The sequence below is a fragment of the Chionomys nivalis genome, chromosome 2 (genome assembly GCF_950005125.1).
Source record: "Chionomys nivalis chromosome 2, mChiNiv1.1, whole genome shotgun sequence".
In the NCBI taxonomy this organism is placed as follows: domain Eukaryota; kingdom Metazoa; phylum Chordata; class Mammalia; order Rodentia; family Cricetidae; genus Chionomys; species Chionomys nivalis.
Window position 1 is genome coordinate 15745222 of NC_080087.1, and position 21740 is coordinate 15766961.

The window sequence follows — 21740 nt, forward strand, 5'->3', positions numbered from 1 at the left end:
ATTTCTGGAATTTATTGGCTTCAGCTTAGCTCCATGTTCAGAGAGAGAACCCTGTGTCAAGGGGATGAGGTGGAAAGGATGGAGCAGGATACCCAGTGTCTTCTACTGGCTGTTTCGCACCCACACAACCACTCATATCCCCACATGTGTGTATGCATGTTTGCAAATATTATATATACCCCCCACACAGAAATATTTTCAAATCCTTTGCAAGTTAGTAAGGTATCATGGGATGTCTTAAATATGATGCAATGAAAATGAATAGACACTTGAAACTTAAAGAGAGAAAATTTTTAAAAAGCAAAATACATTTTAAAAATAGAAAAATATTCAGAAACAGAAATTTGAAATTGATTTTTTAAAAATAGATAATTTGTGCTGCTTGGTTTTGTTATATTGATACAAACCTAGATGTATCTGGTAAGAGGGGATCTTAACTCATAAAATTCCTCCACAGGACTGGCCTATAGGCAAGTCTGTTGAGCATTGTCTTGATTAATGATTGGTGTGGAAGGCTACCCCTGGGCAGGCAGTCCTGGGGTGTTTAAGGGAGCAGGTTAAACAAGCCACAAGGAGCAAGTCAGCAAGCAGCATTCCTCCAGGGCCTCTACATGAGGTTTTGCCTCTAGGTTCTGACCTTGAGTTCCTGCCCTGGCTTTTTTCATGATGGACTGCAAGCAGTAAATTGAAATTTGAAAACAAACCCTTTCTTTCCCAAGCTGTCTGTAGTCATGTATTTTATTGCAGCAATTGAAACTCCAATGAAGTGTAAGTTTAATGTAAGGATATCAGGCAAAATAAAACATTTAGAAGACAAAATATAAATTGCCTGTTTAATTTAAAAAGAAATGGAAAACCGACAAAGCCCATAACCATTTACAAAATTGAATCTAGTTAAAATTTTTCTCCCGAGAGCAACATTTGAGTCAGATAACTGTACAGTTGACTTCAAGAATTTTTTTTTTAGTAAATGTCATATTGCAATGTTATGTAATTCCTCCCAATAACAGATAGGGTAAAAAGACCCAAAGGTAGGAAAGACAAATTGACAAATTTAGGCATATATGAGGGACAGAATTGTTGTCGGGGAAAGCTTAATGTAAATGCTGTAAAAATGACTAGAAATGACAAAATATTGATTTTGGATTTTTTTTTTGTCTTTTTTTTATTTTTCTTGCTGATTTTTTTTATTAATTAATTAATTTAATTATTAAAGATTTCTGCCTCTTCCCCGCCACCACCTCCCATTCCCTCCCCCTCCCCCAATCAAGTCTTCCTTCCTCCTCAGCCCAAAGAGCAAGCAGGTTTCTCTGCCCTGTGGGAGGTCCAAGGACCACCCACCTCCATCCAGGTCTATTAAGGTGAGCATCCAAACTACCTGGGCTCCCACAAAGCCATTACATGCAATAGGATCAAGAACCCATTGCCATTGTTCTTCAGTTCTCAGTAGTCCTCATTGTCCATTATGTTCAGCGAGACCGGTTGACCACCACATGTTACTATATAAATTACCTTTGGGGAGCCTAAAGCTTTAAATCTAGAATGGAAAAAAAAAAAAGATGCAGACATAAGTTTCATCTTCATGAAAGGGAATTAAAGAAAGGATTTATAAAATAATAGTGGTGATTAAAAAGCATTAGAATTCTCTAAATTTGGAGTTCTTCTCCATGAAAAATGGTACTAGAAAAAGTGAGAACACAAAATAGAGAGGAAGATGTCTATGACACATACCCGATGACAAGTGTTCAGAATACTTGAAGAAAGCCTTAAAGCAACACAAATGACCTCAAAGGGTAGGGGCATATCTTATAGACATTGCATATGTTCAATGCATATCAAGGATTGCATAAGGATGCAAGAAGGGGCTAGAAAAGATGGATACAAGTAAAAATAAACCAGTAAAAATAATTTATATGATTAAAGTTAGAAATAAATGATAGAGGATAAGGACAAAACTCTCTATGAGGAAATCCAATCCAAACCAAATCCTGATCATGCTTTCCCTCTTTCTCTCTCCTTCCTGTCTCTCTCTTTCTCATTCCCCCATAATAGGGCAGACAAAGGAAGTATGAACACACACTACAGAGAAATGAGATATATAATCAGATATATGACACTTATCACAATAACTATGAAGGAATAAATATTATTTGCAATACATGAAAAAGGTTTTTAAAGCTGATAAATCAGTGTTGAATGCATAGATGACTAATGAAAAGGACTTGCCAATCAATAAAATAGCAAACATGACTTTGTAAGTGTGTGAGAGTGAGTGTGTTGTGTGTAAATGTGTATTTGTCTTTATAAGTATTTGTATTCTTTGTGTTATTTATTTTGCAATTGCACTTTTGTTTTTAATTTGACTTTGTTGTTTCTCTGGTGTAACCTGATATTAATATTTGTGGGGAGTAAATATAACAGGAAGGAGAGGTAGGGCTATAGAAAGATAAACAGATTTAAGCTGTGATTTAAGTAGAATATTGTATATTATAAATATGCTGATATTATATATTCATATCAGTGTAATAAATTATAGTTAACACAATATGATGAGCCATATATAATTTTACCTAGTACAAATGGCAGAATGATTTGAGGCCAGTTTAAAAAAAGCCAAATATTCTTATTTATAGTTGATTCTGTCCCAATACAGAATAAAGAAATCACTTCATTCAAAGTTTTCTCTCTTCCTTTCCACCTTCAATATTTTTACGTTTCACAGAAGCACAGCTCATTGTCAGAGTGGGAATGGAAGAAGGGGTATAATTTAAACCCTTCGCCCCATAATTGTACCCAGGCTTTCTACTTCTCGGCTCTGGGAACATCATGGGGGGGGGGAGGGTGTGACGATTGTAAGAGCCAGATTACTAAATGCTATCCTGTGAAATAGCTTCTTAAAGATTTCTGCATCAACAACACATGAACAATGACAACATCATCAGGTGTGCTACTGTGAAAGGGGACAAATTAAAGGAGATCACCTCCCCCAAGCAGGGAATGACAGGCGACTGATGACTCCTGCATGAGGGAGAATTAGCCAGGGATAGATCCCCAATTGGTCGTCCAGTACAAAATGATCAGCCCTAAAATCATGGCAAAACCAGACTTAGCTGGCTATATTTACATACTTGGGCACCTCTAGCACGTATGTCTAACAATAACTGTGGAAGAAGAGACTATCAGTTAGAGAATGGAGGAGTTTGGGACCAATGCAGGTAGGAGACTTTGGAGGGACTGATCAGAGAAAAGGCAAGGGGTGAGTGATGGAATTAATTTTAGTTAAAAATCTATTAAATAATAAATAAGCACGAACATGAAAATACTCCCTGAAGTCTAGGATAGAGGCTGCGCTGGGTGAACAGCCTTTAATGCAGGGCCTATTCTCAGCATTTACTATTCCTGCTTTCTGTTTATGAGGGAATAGAAGTGATTGTAGGAAAGAGTCAATGGAAACATGAGGTACAGATGGCCAGCTCCAAGCAGGGCTCCACTGCTCTTGAATAAGTGCCCAAGCCTGAGGTTCGCTGTCCTATTGCCCATACCCAGGTATAAAGGTTGAACCCTGGAATTTGGAGAAATGACAGGAAAAAAATCTGCCACTCATAAGTTACATCAGCTGGCATCCTCTTCTCTAATAATTCTTACACTAAAGTCACTGAACATTCCATACTCTATCTGTAAGTCACACACAAAACGTACTGTGAGAACCCACAAAAACTACTATGAGGACACACAAGAACACTATCAGGCTCCACAGAGACTGGAAAGAACAGGAAAGAACAAAAGAGGCATAGAGGAGGTCTTGACCAGTACTCTACAACCACATATGAGCCAGCCTGGAGAAACAGCTGTGCGGTGTACTCCATACTCTGTAGTAACAAGCAGAATTAGGAAGAGAAGGAGGAAAGACAGACAGAGAAGAAGGAAAGTACACACAAACACACACAAACCTCTTCAAACAAACCTTTAACCAAGAGGTGTTGAGTTCCCACAGAAAGTGAGAAAGGAAACTCAATGGAGAAAATGTGGGTGACCATGAGCAAGATTCCAAAGAGGATGTAGACAACTATTAGCAGGATTCCAACGATAACACAACTGAATCTGACAATAGAATGAGTGATAAAATAGTCAGGCTTCCCGTTTTAACATGGAAAGCAGCTTTTCCTATTCTTTAAATTACCATCATACAAATAGTCAATAAACCAAGCAACATATACAAAAACATAAATAAAAGCCAAGCGGCCTGAAGGACAATCTGGAGACATTTGTAGGCTGAAGAGGGGAACCATGGAGAGCGACTGTCAGGGGCTGGGAGAATGCTCAGTGGTAAAGTGCTTGCCTAGCATTCACAGGATCCTGAGTTCTGGATATGTCACCAAGCCACCAGCAAAGCAGGAAACAAAAAGGCTTAAATCAGGAGTGGCCATTGAGGAGTAGGACTATATTACAAGACCTCCCCCAACAGCACAGATTTATTTATACACCCAGGCATGCTTGATACAAAATAAAAAGAAAGCAGAAAAACAAGAATTCAGACAGATAAGAATGCAAGTCATGTGATTCTGATTAACTTTCTTTGAATTCAAGATTTTAAAAAACTTGAGCCAGTCAAGAGATATAAGGAGATCCAGGGGAAAGTTTTAGATTGAGCCATGGCTTGATTTAACAGTGGGTCAGAGACCAAAACAAATGAGAGAATGGGGTATAGAGGTGATAGATATCAAAAGGTAGAGATTCTAAAATGAAAATATGAAACAGAAAATTCAGAGGAGTGGAAAATAGTAAAAGTACATCATTTTCATTGTAAACCTTATTGGTAAAGTTCATGTTTTTAAAACTAATAAATCAGGTAGTCACATTTCTGGGAACTATGTTCCTCAAAATATGGTTAATAGAGAAAGGAGGAAAAAGTATTTAAAAGAAAATATCAGTTCTGCTATTGATCATACAAAACATTAACTGTATCCTATATATAAAATGTGGTATCACTTGTATGTCTCTATATAAAGACCTACATCCAATGTGAAATAAAATAAGCCAGGCTGGTCATAAAGAAGTAAAAGAAATGATGAGATTAAATTAACCAGAATGCATGGTACAGAAATCAATTGATAAATGCATGGTATAGCAATCAATTTATTGTAAATTATAATTATCAAATTGTACTTGTAATTATCAAATTATAAATGTAAATGAACCCATAAGGGAAAAGCCAGTTCAGTTACAAACCAAAACCTGGGACTGGGAGAAGGGTGAGCGGTTAAGAACAGGTTCAGCTCTCAGAGGAAGCAGTGTCCACATTGAGCCACTCACAACCACCTATACTTTGGACCCAGCAGATCCAATGCCCTCTTCTGACTTTTCTGGGTACTGTACTCAACATGTACATATCCACATACACACACATAACCATATAATTAAAAATAAAACAAATCTTAAAAAGCAAAACAGTAATACTCATTATTGAGTGAAATGCATGGTAAAAGAATTTAGAAAATTTAAAACAGACAGAATATAAGAATATGTAGTGAGAAAATATCCAAACAAATCATTCTCTTAACTTCAGAATAAAACAAAATCAGTTAAATTGGTTTAAATGGGATAAAATAGGACAGTATATAAATATCAAGACGCCAAACAACATAGCATCCATATTCATTAAACATAAACTATTGCAATGTCAGGAGAAAAACACTTATGATTGTCTTTAATGTGGTACTTCCATCCATCACATATCATGAAAACAATGTAAGCAAGATGACAAGAGTCACAATTAAGTGGATTGGGTCTGTATAGTCTGGAAATATATCTGTCATTTTTGGGGGATGAAAGGAGAACCAGTGAAAGAGTTTGTGGTAAGCCACGAATCAGTTTGACAGTGGGACAGAAACCAAGATAAATGACGTCATCCACGTCACAAGGCACAACTGTGTGACCCAGAAGAACAGAGTACTGGAGAATAATAAAAGTACATTATTTTCATTATCTTTTGTAAAGTGTCGGATGCTACAGACTACCTATTAGTAAAACCCCAATAAGCACATGAATTAAAAATATACATTTTAATAAGTTCAACCATATCTACTAGAAGAAGATTGAAGCTATAGAGAAACAAAGAGATTAAAAAGTTTTTGTAAAAGATTATTTAGTGAAAATGAAATCTGCACTAAATGATTAATAAACAGTAAAATAAACGTCCAACACAAGTATTTATAAAAGTCATAGACAATCTAAAGAAAGCAAAGGAAAATAGATAAAAATCAAGGAGACAATAATAAATTAGGAACTAAAAATTATTAAAAAGAATGATTAAATCTCATGTGAGTTCTTTGGGGGGTGAAAATAGACCATAAAAAATTTTAAATTGTTAGAGAGAAGGAAGCAGAACGCTACTAAATAAAACATGAAAAATGTTAATGGGAAACAACAAAGACATGAAGGGAATTTTAAAAATGCAAAAGAGACAACTCTGCTCATATTGTGCAATTTAATTTGATGAAATACATTTTCTGAAAGAATGTAAATGGCTGAAATTGCCCCCCGAAGAGAGTGAATAGCGGCACTAAGGGCTGTTTAGTCTATGCTGGGCAGTGTTCCAAGGGCCTCGCATACCTCGGCTCTTCTATTGTTCACAACAAGCTCCTGAGGTGAGTACTGTTTTATTTTATTATCCTTATTTTCAAAAGAAATATTGGAGGCACCAGCATGTCACTGTCCAAAGACCACACTGCTAGATAGTTTCACATCATGGCTGTAGTCATGGCTCTCTGACCAGGTTTGTGAGTCCAGCCATGCTTCACCTGTGAGACAACCTGAGTAAACTAACTGGTAAAAAGTAGGGATGGCTGAAAAGAATTTACGTGTTTTTTTTTTTCGAGACAGGGTTTCTCTGTAGCTTTGGTGCCTGTCCTGGAACTAGCTCTTGTAGACCAGGCTGGCCTCGAACTCACAGAGATCCGCCTGCCTCTGCCTCCCGAGTGCTGGGATTAAAGGCGTGCGCCACCACCGCCCGGCAAGAATTTACGTTTTTGCAATCAGTGTCTGTCTGGAGGAAATGAAGATTCCTGCCTGGCTTTGTATGAGAGCTAACCAATGCTTTCTGACTAGTTCTAGGGAGAAGCAGAGACCCTCTCAAGGTCTTATTTTATGTAACAGAAACCCAATTTTGATATTGATTATCCCAAGATATAGAACACAAAATGTCAACAGATCTAGGAGGGGGAAGTCATTACATTCAGTTGGGTACCGACTTGTGAGCCCACCAGGATCCAGTGGAAGTTCTCGAACCTGTAGGCACCCGAATGGCCCTGAGTCAATTGGTTGGGTTGCAAAACCCAAGAACAAGAACAAAAACAAAAAAGGAACAAAAAAGCACTAAAAGGCATGAATGTAAGAAAGGGATTTGTAAAGAGGCAGAGGGATAAGAGGGTAGAAGGGGGTAGAATAGGGTGAGAGGGCAGTCAGAATGCATTTTAAATGTCTATGAAATTGTCAAAGAAAAAATTTAATTGATAGAAATGTCAACGGTTGAAGCTTGCATATGAATAATGACAGTTTCTAAGTAAACAGAATTCTAGGCAAACAGTATTCAATAGCACAACAAAGTATATTTTATTCCTAAAAGTATTTAGAAGTAAATCTGGTTTTAGATTCACCAATGAAATGTCTGCTGGAGGACAGGGTTTTATTCTGCAACACATGGGAGGTTGTCCTATGCCCCAGTGGATGGTACTCTGCATGCATCCTGTTATGGGCATCACTAACTGGACTGACTCAGTAGGTTATAAAGGAAGGAGAGGAGGGGGACAAGCAGGAGTAGCAGGAGGAAATGAAGTTGGAAGGGGGATGGTGAAAGGTTGTTCAAAATCAGCAGGTATAAGGGCCTCAGAAAATAGTAAGATTTGAGTGGGAGGGCAGGGGATGAGAAATAGAGAAGATGAGAAATTAAGAATATGAAAGCAATATCTGGGACCAGTGGGTCTTGCATAAGTTGATAACAAATACAACAAAATATATACTATTTACAGGAGGAAAACCAGCCCAGGTCAGTAGAGAGCTAAGCCAGACAGTGTTCGCAAAGAGAACACAGGGGACTGTAGACGTTGCTGCCTAAGAGCTGATAACCACAGCCCAGGAGGATAAGTCAGACCCCCAGATGCTGCAGTCTTGATTCTTCCCTGAGGCACTGGCTCTAGCCCCAGACCAGCCTTGCCAAGTCTGCTCCTGGCCAAGGACGCGAACTAAAGCTCCCTTTGTCCTTTGGTCAGGGGACCTGAGAAAGTCTAAGGTGAGTCCTGCTCTTCCCAGAGGGGTGTCCAGGAGGAGTGTGGGGTGGGGAGGAGCATGTGACATGATCTAAACACATCACATGCAGGCACACAATTGCCAATGAATAAATGAAAATTAAAAAAAAAAACAAATAAAAAGATATAAGGATTTTGTATCTGCAGTGATGTGATAGGGAAAATAAGGTTAATAAAAGTTAATTTCTATGTTAATTTATTGTTGGGCAGCAGTTCCTTATCTTGGAGCAGGAAATTGCCCTGTGGGAGATGACTGCAATGATTGCTGCTGTGTGCCCCAGATTACATTTCTGACTAGTTGCCTAATAAAGAGCAGAGAAATAAACTTAAATATTGATAAAAATAGGCCCAATATGCCTCTGCCCTACATGTAAGAGGATGGCTGTAATTAAAATGACCAAACTGTAGACTCTTGGCAAGGACATCATGTAACTGAAGCTGCTTCTATGAAGCTCTTAGGACATTTAATGGAACAAGCACTTTGGAAATGGTTTTGAATGTCGACTAATATCTCCTGACCCACAAGCAAATGTGCATAGTCTTGTACATGTTTACTTATTACAAATGTTATATAAATATATACAAATGTGATAAAGGAACCTGGTGGTGTTGGCACACACCTTTAATTCCAGCAATTTGGAGGCAGAGACAGACCTAATTCCAGAACAGCCAAACCTGTTATACAGTGAAACCCTGTCTCAAAAAAACTGTAAAAGAATTCATGTATCTTCCTGGAGATAAATGCATAAAATATTTGCAAAATTCTCCATCCGGTCAGTCACAGCTTATTCATGACAGCATCAAACTTCAAACAACCAAACTCCAGTCAACAGTAGGATACGCGTGAAAATGGCACTGAGTTTGCTCAATGGGAAACTGCATCGCTACCAAAGACGCCTGCTGCTGCTTGAAGAAAGCGTGTCACTGTCATAACAATTCACAGATAAAACCAGCCCCGAGAGGCTCGAATTCTGTGTGATTCCATTTATGAAGGTAAAGGATAAAATTTCAAGTCTCTCTATACTCTGGTAGCTGTGGGGTAAGAGGTGAGGCTTGGCTGGGAGAAGGCACGAGACCACCCTCTGGTGTGCTAGGAATGGTATATATTTTGTTCTGTGTGTTCCTCGCAATGATTTAAATATGCATAACATTCATTAAAATGTGCACTCTAAAAAAATATCTGTACCAGGGCTGGGGAGATAGCTCAGACTGCCCCTTGCTGTGCAAGCCTGCCCACCTGAGTTCAGATCCCCCCAAATTCACATCTGTGTGTGAAGATCTGTCATCCCCACAGGTCCCTACTAGGAGATGGGAGGTAGAGACAGGAATTGGTCAACTAGTGTGGCATTTGCAGAGATGAACGAGAGGGACCACCTCACTCATTCAGTTTCATCAGTGAAGGGCATTCTCTAAGGTTGAAACACAAAAGTGTTGTGTTGTGCAGCAGGCTGCGTTCCGCCTGGCTCCCAGCCGCCTGGCTAGCTTATGCCCCAAAATAATTACACGGAAACTGTATTCTTTTAAACACTGTCTGGCCCATTAGTTCCAGCCTCTTATTGGCTAACTCTGACATCTCGATTAACCCATTTTTAATCATCTGTGTAGCCCCACAAGGTGTGGCTTACCAGGAAAGATCTTAACCTACGTCTGTGTCAGGTGAGAGAATCATGGTGACTGCCTGACTCGGCTTCTTTCTCCCAGCATTCTGTTCTGTTTACTCCGCCTACTTAATTTTCTGTCCTATTAAAGGGCCAAGGCAGTTTCTTTATTTAACCAATGAAATCAACACAAAACAGAAGACTCCCACATCACAAAAGCTCTGAAATGGAGGTGTTCTTTTCCTCATCAGAACAAATGTAGGACAGCCCCTTTCTGTTTCTCAGGCATAGATATGGTTAACATCATGCCACAGCCTTTCTTCAGGGAGTGCGTGTAGGCGGACCTTGTGACTCAGCTACTCTGTTCTTCAATATGCACACTCAAGAAAACGGTCTGTTTCTATACATACACAGAGACTATACAGCATCGTTAGTAAAACTGAAGGAAACAACTGGATGTTTGACAGCAGATAAGTAACAGTGGTGTTACAGATTTCTTCATGTATTCTCCTTCTACTATGCCGCAGTAGAAATGAGAGAACAATGATACACAGAAAAGTAAAAACAGAGCTGGATGAATAACAGTGCTCATGTAAATTGCATTGACAAATCATTTTTATGATTTTTATTGAGCTCTACATTGCATTGACAAACCTTATAGCAATAGAATACACTGGAGTGAAGATGAGTCATAATTAAAGTGCAACACAATGCAAGAGCAAACCAAAAACAAATCAAAATTAATTTTCAGAGAACATCGTATGCAGCCATTATGGTGCCACATGACCTGACTGACTTTGTCAGTTCTGTGTGCTTGCGTTCTAAGAGTATAAAATGATTATCAGAAAACAGCAAAATGTTTTAAATGATTATTTCATATTTTGTTGAACCTGGTGATATATATAGCTAAATTATCCATAAAGATAAGTGAATTAGAAAATATAGTACCCAAATCCGAATAATATCATTTTTAACATTCTTCTCCCTGCTGGAGTTTGTTGAAGCTGAATCCATTTTTCTCCCATGCAATATATTTTAGTTTCTCTGTGTTCTTTATAATTTCTAGAAATCTAGGTGTCAAAGTATGAACATATTTATTTTATACAGAGGCACACGTGCTCACATACAAATGTGCACACATGTATACACATACACAAACATGTGTGCACACAATCATGTGCACATACACATGCCCACAGTCACACACATGTGTGAATATATATTTATAAGACTGTTATTAAAATTAAAATAATTACCTAGTTTTGTAAGTCTTCAATAATATTCTTTGTATCCTAATATGTATGTTATGTGCTGTGTTACATGGGTATGCATGTTTGTGTGCTAGTGCAAGTGTTTGCTCACACATGTGAAGGCCTTAGGGTGATGTTGGGAGTATTACTCAACTGCTCTCCAATACGTTCATTGAGGCATAGGCTCTCTCATTTGAAGCCAGAACTTGTCAATAAAGCTTGTCTGGGTAGCTAGCTTGTTCCAGGGGTCCCCAGCCTTTGCCTTCAGAGTGCTGCAATCACAGGTGGCTTTGTTTTGACTCCTGACCCACCTCCCCAGCCCCAATAATACTCTCTAATTTGTAGAATTTTGTACAGTCAAATGTGCTTGACTTATCCCAAATGGCATGATTTTCTTATTACAAAAGTGATTTGTTGGCTTATTGTTACAAAAGAATTACTCTGCTTCTAATTTAATGAATGACTAATTCTGGCGACTGAAATTCTACTTCCATGCTGAAAGATAAAGTATGCAACAAAGTTCTAGCCTGATTAACAGCATGCCAACAATACTTTACAATAAGTGAAGTGCAGTAAGTGGCCACACAGCCATCACCAAGCCCCTGATGGTCTAATACACTAAGCTAGCAGGAAAGCTAGTTTTCCTCCATTTATTTAATCAAGGAAGAGGGTCAGAATACCTTTCAAGAAGTAATTACTATTTTATTTTATTGCAAATATTCGGATCTTTGTTTTGTTTTGAGACAGGGTTTCATGACCTAAATCTTACTATGGAGCTGAGAATGGCCTTGAACTCCGGATCCTCCTATGTCTATAGGTGTTTGTTATTTGTGGCACAATAGTTCACACCCCAAGTACAGCACTAAGGCAGTGATTCCATTCTTTCAAATTTGTGCCATTGATTTTTTACCTTGAAAGAACCAAAGAATGACTATAAAACCCAGAAACAAGAACTGTTTATGACATAAAATTGAAATTCTCACTCTCCACTGAATTTTTGTCGTTGTGCATAGGGCACTCTTGGCTCCAGTTTCTTTGGATGTTACATCAGAGTGACTTTATGATCTCCTGCAGTTCAGTTGACTGATACTTAAAACATGGTGAGATGAGTCTGAGACCAGCATCACTGAACAACATTTTCCCACCAGTTGTTGCTGCCTCTGTGAAGCATTGCACAACAGGGTTTCATAGAACAGGGTTGTGGGTGGTAAGCAGAATGGACAACATATGGCCCTTATTGTCTTCCTGACACACCGTGGTCAGCTGCCAACCTCTTGATGACTTCTTTAGTAGCTGGGAACAGTGTATATTGGTGTCTATCAGGGTCAAGAAGACTACATATGTTAGGAGCAGAAAATGAATGCTTCAGGCACCTAACGGTTAGCTCACAAATGCCTTTAGGTATAGTTCATCAGGATGAGTGAAGTAGCCTCTACCCATGAATTTCTATTTTCTCATGTATCAGTTTATTTCACTGGAGCAGGCCTACCCCTTTACGATGTTTATGCTAACTTAAGTAATTCATGCAAATTAGGTCTTTATCAGTATTAGAAACATTTGAGTTGACAAGATTGTTTTAGATTCTGTCCTCGTTTTCATAGGCAAAGCAATTCAACATTAATTTGTCAATAAAAGAAAGAGAGGTTGGAATTCTCAAGTGTGATTTCAGTTGTGATTTTGTGTTTTCATTTCTGAAAACCAATTATGAGTCAGGTCTTGTTGATAATGACACCACGAGCTTCCACACGCTGTCATTGTGTGTGTGGCCCCAAAGCAGCCACACTCAAAAGTCTTTCCTCAGAATGAACAATGGCTTGCTCACAATTACATAAACAACCCCCACCTAATCATCCTCAGTTTCTATAACCTAACCTCTCTCTGAGACTCCAAGGCTACATGCAGTTAAGGCAGACTTGCATATAAATTCAATGACCCTCCCCACCTCTACCCCTTCTGGGAGGGGAACTCAATAGCCAGCAAGTCCAGCTGTGACGATCTTTTGTAAGCAGACACAACTGTATTTGTGAAGATGGTAGTTATTTTGCCTGGGGGATGGTGCTGTGTAACACTGGGAAGAACACCCAATTCTGTAACAGCTCAATATGTAGCTAACACAGCCCCAACCACCAGATGGTAGTAGAACAGCCTCTGAGTATCTGCTAAATTGTACCCAAGGAAACGTTCCAAAAGGCATTCATTTCAGAGCATGGTACCCACCTATTCTTAAAAAAGACTTTTTGGTTGTATGTGAAAGATTTATATTCCATTAGGCACAGTTATACATTCCTATCATCTTTGTTTAAAAATGAAGCATAAGATAGGAGATATGATTGGGTATTTTGATGAAAAGTGGACTTGTGGTAGTTAAAAGTTGGCTTTTAACCTGACTGGGTTAAGAGAAGTCTTAAGATCTGGGAGTCACACCTCTGCATATTTGTGTGACTCTTTCATGAGAGGATAACCACGAGGGACTATGTGGTGTTGCAAGGAGGCAGGCTGCTTGTTCATCCCGGCCATCCGGCTAGCTTAGCCCCAAAATAACCACACAGAAATTAATTAATTAAATTAATTAAATCACTGCTTGGCCCATTAGCTCTAACTTCTTACTGGCTAACTCTTACATATTAATTTAACCCATCTCTACTAATCTGTATATCATCACGAGGTCATGGCCTACCAGCAAAGTCTCAGCACTTCTATCTCCAGCAGCATGTCTATGGCGTCTCTCTGACTCTGCTTTCTTCCTCCCAGAATTCAGTTCTGTCTTCTCCACCTTCTTACATTCTGCCCTATCAAGGGCCCAAAGCAGTTTCTTTATTAACCAATGAAAGCAACACAAAGACAGAAGGACCTCCTACTCTATTTCCCCTTTTCTGTTTAAACAAAAAGGAAGGCTTTAACATAGTAAAATTACATATAACAAAACAGTTATCAAACAAGAATTATAGTTACAATATTTCTATTTACTTTTTCTTTTATCATAACTAAGGAAAAGTATATCTAGCTATCCTTCAATTCCATCAAAGACTCCATAAGGACATAATATTATTTAAGTAAACAGGAGGTGCATTATAAACAACTTCCAAAACTCTAGAATTGACAGAGACATCTTGCTGCCTGAACAGTCACCCAAAGTTCTTCTGTACCATTGGGGAATCCATCTTCAGCCTACAGGCCCATAGTATCCAGCAGACTTTTCCATGAAGCAGGAAATTTCAAAGACAGTTCCACCTATGTTGGCAATTTGCCAGTCACTTTTTCTGTATCCTGCAGAATGTCTCACAGACTCTTTCATGAAGCAGGAACCCTGAAGGATCATCTCACCTTTGGGCAAGTTGAGCAGTCATTTCTCTGTGGGTTCTGCATGTTCAGGCAAGAGCAGTTTCTTGTCCAAATGGCTAACAAACTCCATAAGGAGACTCTTTAATGCCCATCATTCTCTTGAAATAGCTTGGTGCTCCTAGGAGCAGATGTGTCTCACTGTCATGAAAAGTCTTAATTTCTTAAACATTTTAAATGCCATATTTTATAGTCTTTGAAAGGTTTGAAGAATGCCTATCAATCTGAAATATATCTCTATACATCTAGAAAATCTAACCAACATGAATATAAGCTTAACTATTACAGATAACTATCTATTAACCTATATTTCTTTTTTTTTTTTTTTTTTGGTTTTTCGAGACAGGGTTTCTCTGTGGTTTTGGAGCCTGTCCTGGAACTAGCTCTTGTAGACCAGGCTGGTCTCGAACTCACAGAGATTAACCTATATTTCTTAATTATACATTTTTAAATGAGCTACACAATACCTTAATCGATCAGAAATACATATAAAAAAATCGACCTTAAATTTGTATCAATAAATCAAGATCCATACCAATGCAAATTATTTATATCTATATCATATTCCCTTTTAAATGTAAACAAACATTTATAGTTTTTTCTTTCCAAACTGCTTCCTGCTGTTTATTGGGTGAAGTAATTTTTTGTTGGTTTTCATGGTGATCTTTCAGGCGGTATGGTCTATCAAATCATATTAGTCTATAAATAATCCACAGGTTCTCATCTTCTGTGAAAACAAAAGAAGAATCTCTTTTCCTAAGCAACATATCCTTAGACCCAAATTTGGAAGTCATGATACCTTTAGAACATATATGCTGGTTTAGCTTTGAAGCACATACAATGAAATTTCTCTCCATGCTTAGTTCCTTTACAGTCAAAAAATTCAAAGAAAACACAATAATATATATAATCCAATCTCTCTGTGAATTTTCCATTTTCACGTGACTTATTTTTCTGTACTCCTTTTAAAAAACTCTATGACTCTCTGAAGTTTCTCTTTAAAGACTTTACCCTTTTTAAAAAGCATTAACTTTATTTTATGACTCACTATACTCTTTTTCATTTCTCTCCCAAGCCTATGTCCACTTATCCAACACTGTGACCCATTTAGAGGTTGTTAATGTCTGAATCTGTCCTATTATGAATCTATAATTCTTTACTATCCAGGAATACTTTTTACAATGCTAAGCACTTCTAAAAACTTCAGCTGTACCATTGTTAGGAGTAATACGGTACCGCTTGTTTGCCTACTCAGTCTAAAACTTAAGCTGCACTATTATTATGATATATATGGTACTTCCTGCTCACGCAGCACAGTCCAGCATGATGGAGCTGCTTGTGCCTGTGAGCTGTGCACACTGCCCCAATTTCAGACATACAGCCAGTCCAAGTTGCCATCAAGCAAGTCACAGCACTCTGCTCACAAACCCCAATCAAATGCTCTGTAGCTGAACCTCCTGTCTGAAAGAGCCAGAGGTTGTGCTGACAGCACAACCCAGAAAGCCAGCATTTCAAAACTGCACAGCGTTTTTGCTCCTGCTGCTGCTGCTGAGTCAGGAAAATCTCTTCTAAAGGAGCCGCGGCACACCACCAGCAAACAGCAAAAAACTGTGTGAAACTCTGTATTTTTGTGTCTAGGATTTCTTTTCAAGCTTTCTCAGGTTTTATGTGGATATAGTTGACCATGTTGGAGCACCAGCTGTTGCAAGGAGGCGGATTCCTTGTTCATCTCAGCCGCTCGGCTAGCTTAGCCCCAAAATAACCACATAGAAATATTGTATTAATTAAATCATTGCTTGGCCCATTAGCTCTAACTTCTTATTGGCTAACTCTTACATACTAATTTAACCCATTTCTATTAATCTGTATGTTACCATGAGGTCATAGCCTACCAGCAAAGTCTCAGCATGTCTATCTCTGGCAGTGGGTCCATGGCATCTCTCTGACTCTGCTTTCTTACTCCTAGAATTCAGTTCTGTCTTCTCCACCTACCTAAGTTCTGCCCTATCAAGGGCCCAAAGCAGTTTCTTTATTGGTCAATGAAAGCAACACAAAGACAGAAGGGCCTCCTACACCATGGTGGCTCCAGGTGAAGACCTGCCCTGAATGTCAACAGAAACATTTAACAGACTGAGGGCCTAAGTGAAAGCCAGAGGGAGAGGGTGGTGTGTACATGCAAACAAGAATGCCAGGTTCCCTTCAGTATGAGTGTGTCTGTGGCTGCCACTACCACGTTCTGATGCCAGATGGCAATTTCTTCAGGCTTTCAGTGCAAATTCAATGCAGGTGACTTCCAGGAAATTTTATGCCTTCAATTTTGGATTAGGCTTCAGAAGCAATCAGCTTCTTGGAAAGAGTGGCTACCAGGTTCTCCAGCTCTTCAGAGTGCCGTTGACCATTGTTGGATGCAAGTCAATCCAATAAATGCCCTTTTATTATAGGAGCATACTTTCTCTTGGTCCCATTTCTTTAGAGAACTCCAATACTTCAACAGTAATCTGAAAAAAGTGGATTGGAGTGCATAGGCATGCCACAGATACGGATAAGAGGAACTATTTGCACACGATATACATTTCTAGTTCTAGTAAGTACTGGTTCTCCTTTCCTTGCTAGGCATTTGGAAAAGATCATGTCCCATTTTTCTCATAGTTAAGCATGATAATTATCTAATTATGAATACTATTATGAAAGAAAATATGTGTAGCATACCTGATTGTGTTTTTTGGGTTTTCATTTTTTTCTGCTATAGAAATTATTAGCATTCCAGATGGTTAAACATCATCCAATCTGGGTCCTTGAGTGACTATGAGGGCAAAAAAGGGACCCAGTGCAAAAAAACACATCTAAATGTGGACGTGAGGATGGTTTGGTCGAGGTTACCAATTTCCAGCATTCAAGCATGTATTGGCAAAATCATCAGAAAACTACACAACAAATGAGGTTGAAAGTAGAGTGCGAATTTTATCTAGGCTATGAACTACTGAAAGTAAAAAAATTAGGTGACCCAGTAAGGTCAGTGGTGGCTCTCCTGGCCACAGAAGAAGACACACAGATATTCATCTGATATGTTAAAAGATACTTAACCTGAAAAAAATTAAATGTAAATTAAGACATAATAAATGACAACACATTTACTATAACACCTAAATGAAAGCAAATGGCAGTGCAAAGAGCCAGCAAGGCTTTGAAGGAAAAAATCACATGCAGAAAACGTAAATTAAAGCAGTTTGCCAAGTCATTGGCGTCGTTTCCTGAGAGTGAATGAATTTATCCTTAAGACTCAGCTGCTCAATCAGTGACATAACAATGAGCCCATAGGTGAAAATATGAGAGTGGATACTTTTTCTCACCTCTCTATTATGGTGTGGGAAGTCCTTATGTATATGTGTTGCTTTTACTGGTTATTGAATAAAGAAGCTGCTTTTGGCCAGTGGCTTAATAGAATATATTCAGGCTGGAAGAGATATATATAGAGAGAGTAGGTGGAGTTGGGGAGAAGCCATTTAGCTGCCAGAGAAGAAATATGTGAGCCATCAGCTGGGAACTTTGCCAATAGGCCATGATATTGTGATGCACAGATTAATGGAGATGGGTTAGCTTAGGATATAAGAGCTAGCTAGCAATATACCTAAGCTATTAGTCAAGCAGTGATTCAAATAATAAAGTTTTTGAGTGATCATTTTGGGTCTAAGCAGCCGGGAAAAAATGAACAGCCTCCACCAATACCTATTTGACCCAATCTTTAGGAGAATTCTCTTTACCATTATTGAGTGTGGATCAAATCATTTTATAGAAAAATAAAAAAAAGATAAAATCCACTGAAGAGAAAACTAATCCCCCATAATTTTAATGAACAGCCTAACAATAAAAAGATGAGATGATGTTCTTCAAGTTTCCTTAGGGAGTTCATGTCTTCCTTTTGTCACTATAGTTGGTCAGTGCTCTGAGTGTTGCAACGTCTGTCCACATATCATGGAGAAAACTGTCTTAATTACCTACATCTAACATGTCAGGTGCTGAGATATTAACGGGAATGGAGTTTTGAGCAGTGTTGATCTTGTGTGAGCCTGCCTGTTAGTAAAGGTAGCTTTAACCTTGGTAAGTGGGTGGGGAAACTGTGGCTGGGATATAAAATAAATAAATAAATTTAATTAATTAAAAATGGTCATGATGTCCCAGCTGACATTAATCTGAGTTAATTTCTCCACACTCACAAATTGAAACCCAGTGAAGGCCTGCTTCCTTCTCTCCCTATGGGGTATTTGGACATGAAGACCTCATGTGTAGAGGTGCTTTGTTAAAACACAGGGATGGGGGAAGGAGCCCATGTTTCTATTCATTGCTAAAACCACCTCTGCATTTTCCTGTTCTGTTGTATACTTACTCAGCCAGCAACCCCCCTCTAGTTGAAGGAGGTTCATACCACTTGTGACATAGAGTCCTGTCTGGTACCAAATCCACAGGACATCGGCCAGCACCATCCTATTGTTTGTGTTGAGCAGCGAGACACATGCACATAACCTTTTTTGTTTGACTGTCTGATGTTCAGGCTGCCTCTGTTGAGTGGAAGTGTTTGGATCTTGCTTCAGTTGTCACCCAAGCTTGGCTGAGCTCAGATTAGGTCAGAGGACTTGTCATATCAATCCTGCAGATGTTGAAGGTTGATTCTGAATTTGAGAATTGAAGTTGAGTCAAATTCTGCAGTAAGCATGAAAGCATGGGGACTGGACACACAGCTGTGTTCATGAGCTGCTGTACAAGGGTTGTTACCAGGAGTGTGAGGACAGCCTGGAGTGGGCTGAGGTCTTGGGCACTCACCTGGCTAAGCCTGGGTAAAACCTGAGAAACTGGGGCAAAGCCTGAGGATTGGGGGTGTCACAGGCAGCAAGAGTTCAAGGGACTTAGGCTGACCCAGCACACAGATGTCCTAAGATAGGCATGGGGATTGGATGTGGTCCAGGTGGGTCAAACAGACTCACAAGACTGTGATGTGTAACCAAGGCCAAGCTCATGGTGAGCCAAAAAAATCTCCTTCAGAACTTACTAAACCCATACCTTCTTTCACTAATTTTATTTCTTAGGAATATTAAATCTTTTCTTACATTTCAAAAATGTGCCTCTGCACTTGTTTTATATAATCACTAATGTTCTAACTAAAATTTGTTGCCCAAATTTTGTTGTATTATCATTACTTCATTTTAAAATCTTGAAGTGTGGCTCGTGGCACCGCATTTTCTGGCATGCCTGAGGCTCTGGGCTCTTGTCCTAGCCTGGTGGCTGTTACAGTCTTATTGTATCCTTTTATAAGAAGGCTACATCTAAACCAACTGTCCCAGGGTTACCAATGTCCATCACTATGTCAATCTATGCAGTTTCCCCATTGGCCCAGCACATAGTTTTCAAAATGTATTCTATGGGAATTCCTGAGAACACACACACACACACACAGACACACAGACACACACACACACACACCTTGTTTTCAGATGTTTTTGAAAAGCAGTTATATGCTAACTCCCTTTGGAGGTTAACATATGTTATTAGAATGTTTAGGACTGCAAATGCCCCTGAAGAAAGTGAAAGTTTATCAAATTTAAAACATTCTTCAAATTTATTTAAAACAGTGACTTGTCTCAATTACTCCAGCTTCTGATACAAATCCCATTTATATGTGAGGCATGATTTCTTCATTCTTCCTTTAAAAAAAAAAATCAAGAATGCTGATTCATTTTGTTTTCCAACCAAATAGCAGAGTAATGCTTTGCCTAGACCTGAACAAAAATTGAAATGACTCATGCTTTTCTAATCTCCTTTTTCTCAAATGACTTTGTTTTATTGGGTTTTAATTTCCGTGGTAAAACCAGGATTCATTCTGGGGTTAATTCAGCAGACTTTGACACTGTCTGCCCTCATGAGCCTATTCCATGCCATCTTTGACTTACATCTCCATTCTCTCTCTCTCTCTCTCTCTCTCTCTCTCTCTCTCTCTCTCTCTCTCTCTCTCTCTCTCTCTCTCTCTCTCCTTTCCTGCCCCCCCACCCTGTTCCTCACCACCTTCTGATCTCTGGCTGAACAACCCATACCGGCTTTCTGTATGGGATCTATTATCTAAAGGGGACTTTCATCCTCTTGTTTGCCCCATTAAAACTTCCATTTTCTGGGCACAGTTGTTAGGAGAGAATCATTTTCACAATTTCACACAGTGAGAGATAGCACAGCCTAATGCGTCTCCCCCCACACACACTCCTTTAGATTTTTTTCTTCAGTAGAGAATGAGATTTCTAAGCATAGAACTACGGCCGGCCAATAGTCAAGTACATTACATGGAGAAAGCTCATGGGGAGATGTTTTTTCTAGATATGCACATCAGTCCACAAAAGAGTGACAATGACAGCCTTTCCCGAGTTCTGTACTAGGATTGTTGAAGTTCCTGATCTTTGTTATTAACTTGGATAATGGACTGGTCTATTATTTTCATTGTTGAGAACAGAGGTTGGGAGCCACAACCCAAAGTCTGTTTGGGGACAGCCTAAGGGCTGTGAATAGCATTTAATGTTTTTAATGAGAAAAAGTGCTTCTAAAATATATTTTAACTGAAAAATGAAAAAGCAGTATTTTAAAATACATTTTTTTTAATTTTTGAGACTATAATTTAATTAAAATCTCTCTCTTTCCACCCCTCCAAACCTTCCCACATATCCCTTCCCATTCTTCTTCAAATTCATTGCATCTTTTTCTCACTAATTGTTATTGCATACATATACATATATATGTATTATATATACATTTATATATAATTTTATATATTCCTAACTGTAAGCCACAAAGTTCATGTACATGCGTAATCCTACTCATATGTATGTTTTCACAGCTGATCATTTGGCGTTAGACAACCAATTCATGTGCTCTTCCCTGGGGAGGGTCACTCTTCCTGCTCCCAGTTTTCCTCAATTGCCTATAAGTTTTTTTGTGTGGGGTTGAGGCCTCATGGGATTTTCTCCATCCAGTTTGGCATGCTCATTGGAGTCATTCTTGTTTGCTTCATGTTTGGGCAGTCATGTTGGTAACACTTACAGGTATAGTTTCTGGTATTCCCAGGAGACACAATCTCATAGCACACTGCCTAATCCTCTGGTTTTATACAACCTTCCTACTCCGTCTTCTGCACTGTTCCCTGAGTCCCAGGTATGGGAGTGTTTTGTAGATGTATGCACTTGGATGGGGATCTGCAACTCTACATTTTGATTGCT